The sequence below is a fragment of the Dromiciops gliroides genome, chromosome 1 (assembly GCF_019393635.1).
Source record: "Dromiciops gliroides isolate mDroGli1 chromosome 1, mDroGli1.pri, whole genome shotgun sequence".
Lineage (NCBI taxonomy): Eukaryota > Metazoa > Chordata > Mammalia > Microbiotheria > Microbiotheriidae > Dromiciops > Dromiciops gliroides.
In genome coordinates this window covers 529,386,293-529,397,082 of record NC_057861.1, presented here as the reverse complement: position 1 = coordinate 529,397,082, position 10,790 = coordinate 529,386,293, and the positions used below count along the sequence as shown (strand labels likewise).

The 10,790-nt window shown below is 39.5% G+C and overlaps 2 pseudogenes; both read left to right on the top strand.

Annotated features, from left to right (window-relative positions):
* Positions 1-462: 462 nt before the first annotated feature.
* On the top strand, positions 463-995 carry LOC122734440 (annotated as a pseudogene).
* Positions 996-4,916: 3,921 nt separating this feature from the next.
* LOC122751296 lies at positions 4,917-9,308 on the top strand (annotated as a pseudogene).
* Positions 9,309-10,790: the final 1,482 nt, after the last annotated feature.

The following is a 10,790-nucleotide window of genomic DNA, read 5'->3' as shown; positions in this document are numbered from 1 at the left end:
GTGAAGTGGAATGGAAAATGTTGATAGCAAGAGACAATGATTAATATTCATCATGATGCACTAGGGTGACAGAGTTGGGTGACAATCATGAGAGTCCACGTAAAGCTCCTTTCCCTGGTCTGGAGTAGGGATATCATAGATTCCAGGTACTTTGTCTCAGGTGACTGAGATACCAGCAGATAGCTACAGCTTTCCCTTGGAGATGAATGTATGGAAGAAGAGAGGGGTAAGGAAACGCAGAAGGAGGTGGAGGACAGAAACTAGGCATTCCAGATGTGGAAATTATATGACCAGCACCTGCGAATCAGATCTGCACCACCTCCTGCTTTGACGACCACTGCCAAGGAAACTCAAGAGGAACACAAAACCTCCATGGAGAATGTGCCTGCCTCGAAGCAGTTTGAGCTCTTCAGGAGTTGCATATTAAGACCCCTGAAGAAGATAAAGAAGAGCTCTTTCAAGATGCCAGCCAAGCTCTTCCAATTTGCAAACGAGAATGGCCTTCCTGAATGGGAAGAGAGACGAGGTACGGGTGACATCAAGCTGCTAAAACACAAGCAGAAAGGGACTGTTTGCCTCCTCGCCAGAAGGGACAAAACTCTGAAGATCTATGCTAATCACTATATAACATCATTGATGGAGCTGAATCAGCCCAGTGTAGGTAGTGAGTGACAGGGCCTGGGCCTGGAACACACAAGCTGATTTTGCTGATGAAAGTCCTAAGCACTTCTGAAGTGCTGGCAATTCGATTCCTAAATGCAGAACATGCTCAGAAGTTTAAGACAAAATCTGAAGAATGCAAAAATGAAACAGAAGAAAGAGGAAAGAGAGCTGGAACAGACAGAGAGAGCAGCACCCAAAAAGTGGTGGAGCTATGCAGGAAGGAGGTGAAGGAGGAGAAGGAATGCAGCCAAGAGCCTGAGAACCCTGAGGCACCTGAGAACCCCAAGTCAGCAGAGGAGGAGACCTAGGACCAGGATGTGTTACTTCAGTAAATCAACTCAATGGCCTCTCTTTCTTTCCTTTCATTTTCTCTATTTTTGCTTGTTTCTTTCTTTCTTTTATTTATTTCTTTTTTTTTTTTTTGCAGGGCAATGGGGGTTAAGTGACTTGCCCAGGGTCACACAGCTAGTAAGTGTCAAGTGTCTGAGGCCGGATTTGAACTCAGGTACTCCTGAATCCCAGGCTGGTGCTTTATCCACTGTGCTACCTAGCTGCCCCCCTCTTTCTTTCTTTTAAACAAGGACTTTATATAAAGAACTGAATTCCACCCTCCAGGTTGTTCTTTGAGTTTTGGGGTTTTTTTTGGGTTTTTTTTTAGTGAGGCAATTGGGGTTAAGTGACTTGCCCAGGGTCACACAGCTACTAAGTGTGTGTGTTAAGTGTCTGAGGCCGGATTTGAACTCAGGTACTCCTGACTCCAGGGCCGGTGCTCTATCCACTGCGCCACCTAGCTGCCCTGTTCTTTGAGTTTTTACCCTTTTTTGAAGCTGTCTTCAGCAAATACATTCCCAGTCACATGTATTACACTCATAACATTCTTTTCCATAGTAAAAACCCATTTATAGTACATCCAAATGAGTGAATAAAACATTTGAAAGCTAAAAAAAAAGAAAAAGAAAGAAAGAAGAGAAACAAAAATAATGAAGAAAAGATATGACATGCAATCAAAAACAGTTTAACAGGGGCAGCTAGGTGGCACAGTGGATAGAGCACCGACCCTGTAGTCAGGAGGACCTGAGTTCAAATCCAGGCTCAGACATTTGACACTTAACTAGCTATGTGACCCTGGACAAGTCACTTAACCCCAATTGCCTCACCAAAAAACAAACAAAACAAAACACACACACACACACACACACACACAGTTGAACTCAGTTATTTAAATAGACTAATGGAAAAATGTAAATGAGAAATGGACAACAGAAATGACATTGATACCAAGTTTAATAATTTCATCCTGGAGTTGAACCATGTAATTTAGTTGCTACAACAAGGATAAAAAAGCTTAGAAAGCACCTTAGTAGACAATTTACCTACTTGTCCTAAAGAGAGAGGCAGTTTTCAAAGCCAATACAGAGTTAAAACATAACTAATCTGTAACATCTTATTAGAAAAAGTATAGGTTATCAGTAAAATTTTCTCATAAAGCAGAAATAAATAGTGAAGGGTAAAACTAGTCTAAGGAAAGCTTAACAAGATCTCCAAGTAAGCCAAATTATACCAAAATCATTTGAGGATGAAAGAAGACTAAAAAGTGTGGGGGGGGTGCATTATACAACATGCCCAAAAAATGAACTCATTATATTTTCTCCAAAATTTTTTCCTCTTCCTAACCTTTCTATTATTTTTTTAAGTTACCACCATCTTCTTTGTCACCCAGGATAATAATAAACAAATAGGTTTCATCATTAACTCTTTACTGACTCTTACCCTCCCTTCCCACATCCAATCCATTATAAAATCATGTCACTGTTATCTTCATAACATGTCTTCTATATGTCCCCTTTTCTCCTCTGACATTAAAACTACCCTGACTTAGGTCTTCCTCTCAAGTCATACCTAAACTCTCAATAGCCTGCTAATTGATCTGCCAACTTGTGCAAGTCTCCCTCCATTCTAGTCCACCCTCCAGTTAGCTTTCAAAATGATCTTCAGAAAGCACATTTCACCAAGTCATTCCCCAATTAAGAAATGGTCAAAGGATATGAACAGGCAGTTTTCTGATGAAGAAATCAAAACTATCTATTGCCATATGAAAAAAATATTCAAATTAAAACAACTCTGAGGTACCACCTGACACCTATCTGATTGGCTAAAATTACAAAAAAGGAAAATAATATATGTTGGAGAAGCTGTGGAAAAATTGGAACACTAATGCATTGTTGGTGGAGCTGTGAACTGATGCAACCATTCTGAAGAACAATTTGGAACTATGCCCAAAGGGCTATAAAGCTGTGTATACCCTTTGACCCAGCAATATGACTATTAGGTCTATATCCCAAAGAGATCATAGAAAAGGGAAAAGGACCCACATGTTCAAAAATATTTATAGGTGCTCATTTTGTGGTGGCAAGGAATTAGAAATTGAGGAGATGCACATCAATTGGGGAATGGCTGAACAAGTTGTAGTATATGAATGTAATGGAATACTATTGTGCTGTAAGAAATGACAAACAGGCAGATTTCAGAGAAACCTGGAAGGACTTGCATGAACTGATGCTGAGTGAGATGAGCAGAACCAGGAGAACATTGCACGCAGTATCAACAACACTGTGTCTTGATCAACTGTGATAGACTTGACTCTTCTCAGCAATACAATGGCCCAAGAGAGTTTCAAAGGACTCATTATGGAAAATGCTCTCCGAATTAAAAAAAAAAAATAGAACTATGGAATCTAGATGCAGATTGAACCATACTATTTCTATTTTTTGCTTGTTTTTCTTTTTTGAGGTTTTTTCCTTTTTGCTCTGATTCTTCTTTCACAGCATGACTAATGCAGAAATGTGTTTAATGTGATTGTACATATATAGCCTATATCAGATTGCTTGCTGTCTTGGAGAGGAGGGAGGGAGAAAAAATTAAAACTAGAAATCTTATAAAAACAAATGTTAAAAACTATCTCTACATGTAACTGGAAAATAATAAAATACTTTTATGAAAAAAAAAGAAAGCACATTTCAAATTGCCCCCATCTCCACCCCCCACTACTCAATAAACTCCAATGGCTATCATTCAAAGTCCTTTATAATCTGCTCTTCAGTGCCCACCTTTTCAGTCTTCTTGCATCTTGTATGCCTCCCACTTATTCTGTGATCCAGAAACACTAGCCTCCTTGCTTTTCCTTGAACAAGACATTCCATCTCCCAATTCTGAGCATTTTCACTTGCTGTCCTCCATGATTGGAGCTTTTTCCCTCCTCATTTCCATCTCTTGACTTCCTTGGCTTCCTCGAAGTCCTAGCTAAAATTCCACCTTCCACAGGAAGTCTTTCTCAATTTTCCTTAATTTTAGTGTCTTCCCCACTGTTGATTATTTTCAATATATCCTGTATATAGCTGATTTGCATGTAATCTCCTCCATTAGACTGAAATCCTTGAGAGTAGATGCTGTCTTTTTGCCTTTGTTTGTATACTCAGTGCTTAGAACAGAAAATAAGTGATATGACCAAAATAAGAGAAGTAGGAATTAACCCCTATATGCTGAAAGGACAAAATAGAATGGTACAGAAAGCCACAATAAGAAATAACAAAGATTAGGTCAGAAAGAAGTGGGGGCAAATTGGCATTCCCCTCCTCTCCCTGCTTCTGACTTTCTGGCCTCTGCTACAGATCTCTCCCTGGGCTATCCCTCACTGACTAGAGCCTCCTCATCCTGGAATATTCATCCATCTCTAAGGACTTCTCACCCTGTAACACACACTGGTCCGCTAGACTTCTCCTCCCATTAGTGAGTTCTTCCTGGGGCTGCCATTTTGGAGAAGAGACAGGACAGGTCAATCTATAGCCTTCCTGTTTCTGTTTCTGTGCCTGGCACTTAATAAGTGCTTAATAAATGCTGTTCTTGCCTTGGTAGATGACCAAGAATGCAAAACTGTGTATTGTGGTTTGATCTACTAGGTAAAAGAGTGACAGAGTAAAGTGATGTTTGAAATAAACTATTTTTGTAGCTACATGATAAATGCACTAGAGAAAGGATTGAATGGAAGCCAGAAAAGCCATTCAGATACTGTACAATTTGTCCAGGTGTGAGTTAAAGGTGGCTGTGGGTTAAAGGAAGGGACACAGATGAAAGTCAGTGGAGGGAAAGAGCAAACAAGTCGGCTAATGAAATTCATGTGGGGAGCAAAGGAGGGAGTGGAGTTCAAATCAATTTGATTGTTGCAAACCCTGGGAGCCAAGGGGAATCAGAGTACCATGGATGACGATAACAGCAGTCACAGGGACGAAATAAAAGGCTGGCTGCCATTTACTGCAATTGCAAGCACACCACTGGTAATGGCCTTGATTATATTGGTAGTAGAGTCACGTGACCATTTGATGAAAATATAAACATGAAGTAGAACTGGTACTGGCCTTGTCAAATAGTGAGCAATTGATTCAACCAGACAGATGAATTGTATGCTTGGATTGTAATCAAATGAACTCAGAGTTAGTCCAGAATATGAACTCAGCTAACTCCAGGCACAAATTTATCTGAACGCTCAGAGATTTACTGAAATGTTAAAGCTAAAGAAAATTCTAGGAGATATCTTCGGACCACGTTACAGGTATGCTGTACCTTTTAAAATGGCATGTTCAGGGCAGCTAGGTGGTACAGTGGATAGAGCACCAGCCCTGGAGTCAGGAGGACCTGAGTTCAAATCTAGCCTCAGACACTTGACACTAGCTGTGTGACCCTGGGCAAGTCACTTAACCCCAATTGCCTCACCAAACATAAATAAATAAATAAAGATTTTTAATGACATGTTCAATGGAGAGGAATAATTACAATACCTGAGATTTCTCAGTATATAAAACCCCCAGTTTAGAAAATTCCCTCTAATGACCAATGTGGACATTTATTTTGCATGATTTCATGTTTGTAAAAGGTTTTGTGGTTCTTGCCTTCTGGGGGGGGGGAGTGGGGAGAGGGAGGGAGGGGACAGAGATCTGGAACTAAAAATAAGTTAAAGTGCTTTGGTGTTTTGTTTTGTTTTTTAAATAAAAGTCCTGGCTTCCGATCAGCCTCCCCGCCCCCAGGACGGTTGTCATAGCCACCATGCAGTAGGGTCTCTCTAGGCCCTGCTGCTGTTGCTGCCCGCTTCTTCTCAGGGTTCAGAGGGGGTGGGAGCAGCATCTCAGGGGTGGGGCAGAAGCGGTGGGGGGGGAGGGGGGGGTGTTAGGGAGAGCTTTAAGATCCAGGGGTGGGCAGTGATGAGGGGAGTGAAGCTGAAAGACTGGATCACCTTGCCGCGTGTTGGTGGACCTCATGTGAGGAGTGTGAGATTTAAAATTGGATGCTAGAACATTAATTTCCCCTCTTTAACCTTTCCCTTAATTTATCTCCCAGACTAGTAAATGGAAGAAGCTTCTGGTCTCTAGTTAGAGCTTTTATTGTGTGGTAGTTACCAGGTGATGTTGATTAAAGGGATAGGAAAGTAGAAATACAAAACAAATAGTCTTAAGTCTAAGCTTAGTCTATATTCCGTATAAAACTCACCAAAAGCCCAAGGCCACCTTTGGGGAGGAGAGCCTCATCAGGCACGTGCTGCTAACGGCAAGCCAAGCCGCGTCCAACTCCAGTCAGCGTCTGTCTATGTGTCACACCAGTCCTCGGACCAGGAGAGCAGGGAAGAGAGATCTCACTTCCGTTCTCTCCTTGCCTTTTAAGCTCGCACCCCGGAAGTGGAGTGCTTAGCAGCCGGGCTGGCGTGCGTAGCCCATGTATGGCCGTCGGTCTCCTCCCCAAAAGGGTGGTCCTTCAAAAACTGTCATCTTTCCGTATTCACTGACTGTTAAAAACTTTTTTTACCACATTCCCCCCTTTGATTCCTCAAGAAACATAATGTTTCCTTGATGGAACAGTAAAAAAATAACAGAATATAATAACTATTGCTAACTAATAATATGTGAACAGCAATATAAAAAAGGAAGAGAGGAAAGTTTTGTCCAGAGGGGCAGTTTTTTGTCCTCATGAACCGATGCTTTGACATTAGTCTTGCAAAGGGAGAACCTCTGCAGAGAGTACATGTTACAGATAGTGTATATTATAACAGAAAGGAGATAGTAAAAACTAACAAAACAAAACAGTTCATATAAAGTCTCTGAGTTGTCTTGTCTTCTTGAAGTGGTAAGATGTCATCAGGAGGAAACTGGATTTTGGTCTGGAAAACTGGATTTTGGACTTTGGTCTGGAAAAACTGGATTCTGGACTCTGGTCTGGAAAGCTGGATTCTGGACTCTGGTCTGGAAAGCTGGATTCTCTTCTTTAACTGTTTGAATTGCTGCATTTTTACTAAACCTTAGCATAGCATTGTCAATGATCAAATTAATTCCATTACATTCCCTCCTTTATATCCTTAGACTTCTAATAGAGGGTTGAGGTAGTTATGCAATCAGTAACACTTTTTACCACCATGTGTCTGGATCAAAGCCAAATTTAGTATGTGTTCATGACACCTGAAAATATTATGGAAAGGTTATCATACCATATCTCATGGTTCCAAGACAGCCAGTGATTATGCTAGGCCACAGGTGAGTTCAACTGAGTAAAATAAAAAGATAAATAAGTTCAGTTAAGTTAGGTTATATTAGGAGGGAGAGAGGATGAATACTGGACTGTGCCTAGTAATTGTGCTCTACATAGTCACCATCATAAGCAAACCATGGACTTACATATACCTGTCTCTCCTTTTGTTCCACATGTATTCTCTCCAGGGCCTGCATCAAAGTTCACAGCAAGTTAAGTCTCTGAAATGATAAGTTTCCATACTTCCGAAATCTCATATTAATTTCACCAAAGACAGTATGATGGTAAAAATGCGTGCTATGCTGCATAACTTAGAATATATTAGTGATATATACAATAATTCCAAACCATACCCAGAGTATAATGACATATAAATAATAAACGAATGTAAATAGCTGATTATATTAGACATTATTACATAATCTTCTTTTAGCAAGTAAACCACATCATCTTATACATGAATTCTCTAGTATAACAGTAGCAGATACTTAAAGTGGTGATCAATTTATCAAAAAGGAATAAGACTTCAATTAGCATGATTCAATATTCAATGTTTTCAGTGAGGTATCAAGCAATAGGGTTCTCTCTCCTCCAATCTGGACATTGAGTCAGAAAATATTTGCGTACTTCTGGCAGTGAATTACAAATAAACATGTTGAGAATAATATAAGAATCTTTTAAATCAATTGGATCCAATCTGGTATATTGCCCGGCGGTCTCACAAAGCCTATCATAAAATCTACTTGGTCTTTCATTAGCCTCCTGAAATGTGCTCATAAATTTAGTCCATTTTTCGGGTTTTCTAGAGCATAATTCCATCCCCTTCAGAAGTGTTTCCCTAGCGTCTTTTAATCTTTGGAATTCCCTGTCGTTATTATAATTCCACTCTAGATCCTTTAGAGGCCATTCCACATCGGCCTTACCCTTCGCAACAAGGGCATTTCCTGCTGAGATAATATCTGTAATCTCAGTTGGGGACAGTAAAGTTTCCATAAGGCAAGTAACATCAGCCCAAGTGGGTTGATATATATTAAATATAGTCCTTAACTGTGAAACTACAATGTTTGGATGTTTCTCAAAACTAGGAAAGATTGTTTTCCATGAGCTCAAGTCAACTGGTGTAAAGGGGTTATATTTTCTAACCTGAATTGGCACTCCCTTTTTATTATGTTCTATAGCTTCCTGCAAGGGAAGTAGTTTCTGCTGATTTGATTCTAAAGACTGGCCAATATCTGTTTCTGTAATTGGGTTACCTCCAGTAGGGGGAGCTATCTTAGCATCTCCCTCGCCATGTGGTGATGCTGGGTTACCTTCAGCAGAGGGAGCCATCTTGGCGTCTCTTTCACCACGTGGTTCCTTCCACTTCACAAACATGATAATATCCATAATAGAGTTATAGTCATGTTAACTATCGTGAGTATGGTATTACAATTTATGTCACTGCAGGCATAAAATTCCTACTAATATTAAACACATTTTCAGTGGAGACAGTTACATTCATACCATTATACAAAAAGATTTTGCTATGTGAGTGAGGAGGAGACCAATAGCACAATGAAGGAATACCGAGAATTTTTTACAACTGGAGCATGTCGGCTTTCTCAAGACAGATGGAAGTTTTGTGGTTCATGATATACCTTCTGGTTCTTATGTTGTAGAATTTATATCCCCAGCTTACAGGTTTGACCCTGTCCATGGATATCACTTCAAAAGGAAAAATGAGAGCAAGATATGTTAATTACATTAAGACCTCAGAAGTGGTCCGGTTACCCTTATCCTCTTTCAAATGAAATCTTCTGGTCCACCTTCCTACTTTATAAAAGGGAGTCCTGGGGTTGGATGAATTTTCTGATGAATCCAATGGTTATGATGATGGTACTTCCATTACTGATATTTGTGCTTCTGCCCAAAGTTGTCAACACAAGGGATCCTGACATGAGATGGAGCAGTCAATGAACACGTTGAATTCCAACCATGAGCTACCTGATATTTCAGAGTTTATGACAAGACTCTTCTTTTCAAAACCCTCCGGCAAGTCTGCAGCGGCAGCAAGTGGTCCAGAGCTGGCATTTGCATGAACACTTGAATGACACTGGATAGCATCCAAATCTTGAGGGAGAACTTCACAAAGCAATTACTGTAATCTTGAACCAGCCTGAAAGTTGATCTCTTGCAATTATTGTATATGATGTAACTTTTTAACTCATTTAAACTGTTTGGTACTTGGTACCCTGAAGATAAACCAGATTCCATCCTTTACCATATGAGGTCAACATTGATGTCACTGAATTAATTACAGTGCCCTGTAGAGAATGACATAAATAAACTAAATTATATGAAGTGCTATATATTATGTACAATAAAATAAGTCTTAATCCATAAAAATAAAAATAAACACATACAATGACAAACAGTTTGGTAGAGAAATACATCAAACTTAACAGGGAAATAAGTAATAGGGAGTGGGAAGGGAGTTAAAAGGAAGTATAATACTAGAATCACAAGCAAAACAAATTTCTTGAGAATGAAAGGAATTACAAGGTAGGGGAGAAATTAAAAGAACAGAATCTAAGGGAGATGCATATCAACTGGCCAATGGTTGAACAAATTATGATATGTAGATATAATGGAATATTATTGCACTATAAGAAATAAGGAAAGAGATTATGTCAGAGATTTTTGGTTAGTATGAACTCACTGAGTAAAGTTAGTAGAACCAGGAAAATAATTCATACAAGAACAACTGAATTTTCAAGAAAAATAACTTCAAAAGACTTAAGAACTCTAATCAATGCAAAGACCCACCATGTCTCAAGAGGACCTATGTTGAAACATATTATTCACCCCTTGACAGAAGGGTGATGGACTCATGGTGCTGAAAGAGTCATACATTTTTGAATATAGCCATTGTATGGGTTCAATTTGCTTGACTATGTTTATTTGTTACAAAAAGGGTTTCCCCTCCACTGACATTTAAGTGAAGCTGAGGGGAGAAGAGCAGATTAGCAATAGTGATGCCAAAAAAAAATGGAGAGCAAGCCATTGAAATGTTTTTCAACAAGGAAGGAAGAGGAAGGAAGGAAGGAAGGAAGGAAGGAAGGAAGGAAGGAAGGAAGGAAGGAAGGAAGGAAGGAAGAAAGAAAGAAAGGAAGGAAGGAAGGAAGGAAGGAAGGAAGGAAGGAAGGAAGGAAGGAAGGAAGGAAGGAAGGAAGGAAGGAAGGAAGGAAGAAAGAAAGAAAGAAAGAAAGAAAGAAAGAAAGAAAGAAAGAAAGAAAGAAGAAGAAAGAAAGAAAGAAAGAAAGAAAGAAAGAAAGAAAGAAAGAAAGAAAGAAGAAAGAAAAGAAAGAATTGTGGCACCAAAGGGAAGGGAAAGCCAACAAGAGACCCAATATGATCCTACAATGATTTGAAACTCCAACAGAGATAGTAGAGGTCATTAAGTCCAACCCCTTTTTTACAGATAAGGAAAATGAGGCTCAGAAAGGTTAAAGTGATTTTGCCCCTTCCAGTGGTCACAGAGTTCACAGTGTCTCTTCATACATTTGATCAAATTAATTCAT